We start from the raw sequence: 1038 nt of genomic DNA, 5'->3' as shown, positions 1-1038 counted from the left end.
TTAGTTATATGCTCTAATAAAGGTCACTCGAACCTAAATTGAGACCGAGTTGATGCTCCAACCAGTTTTCTGAGGTAATAAATCCCATGGGAGGAGACTGTCCATTTTTCTCACCCGACTATGCTGGCGGATCCAAACTTCCATCTTTGGCTCAGCAGCACACTCCCTATGGACTAGCCACTAAAGCACCATACGTATTATACTCGAGCTATATATAGGTAGGCTTGTAGCTTGGAGAGCAATCTATAGGAAGGCACAGAGAACTGAGTGACATTTAGTAAGAATTAGGAAATGCACCATAAAGAGATTTCATTTTGATCTGAATTTTTAACTTTTGTGTTTCTACAGTGAAGAGTGGCAAGGGGGGGGGGCACGTTGATGGAGAGAGATCATTTGAAGAGATTCTGTTAATAGTTTAGTGAATTATAAAAAAAAAAATAATTGTGCCCACTCCACTACCACCAGTAGCAGCAGCTGAGGTTTCGGGGCCAGGCTGGTAGGCTGAGAAGATGCCACAGTCCAAGTCCCGGAAGATCACCACCATCCTGGGCTACCAGTCGGTTGGGAAATCCTCATTGACAATTCAGTTCGTTGAGGGCCAATTTGTTGATTCCTGTGGCCGAACCATTGAAAATACTTTCATGAAACTGAAATGAAGTGGACAAGAATATCACCTTCAACTTGTAGACACAGTCAGAGAAGATGAATATTCCCTCTTTCCTCAAATGTACTCTATATATATTAATGGTTATATTCTTGTATACTCTGTTACATCAATCAAAAGTTTTGAAGTGGTTAAAATTATTCACAGCAAATTGTTGGATATGGTGGGAAAAGTCCAAATACCTATTATGTTGTTGGGAAATAAATAAAGAAGGAATGCTTTAGCAGAATCTTGGAATGCAGCATTTTTGGAATCTTCTGCTAAAGAAAAGCAGACTGCTATTGATGTTTTCAGGAGGATAATTTTGGAAGCAGGAAAAAAAATTGATGTAGCAGCTTCACCAGGAAAGTCATCATGCTTGGTGATGTGAATCT

The 1038-nt window shown here is 39.9% G+C and overlaps 1 pseudogene; it reads left to right on the top strand.

The window, feature by feature from the left end:
* Positions 1-509: 509 nt before the first annotated feature.
* Positions 510-1034, top strand: LOC102851048 (annotated as a pseudogene).
* Positions 1035-1038: the final 4 nt, after the last annotated feature.

The sequence above is a fragment of the Elephantulus edwardii genome, unplaced genomic scaffold, assembly GCF_000299155.1.
Source record: "Elephantulus edwardii isolate Elephantulus edwardi_28Jun2011 unplaced genomic scaffold, EleEdw1.0 scaffold00016, whole genome shotgun sequence".
Taxonomy (NCBI): Eukaryota; Metazoa; Chordata; class Mammalia; order Macroscelidea; family Macroscelididae; genus Elephantulus; species Elephantulus edwardii.
Note: the sequence above shows the minus strand (reverse complement) of the source record. Positions and strands in the feature narration are given on the sequence as shown.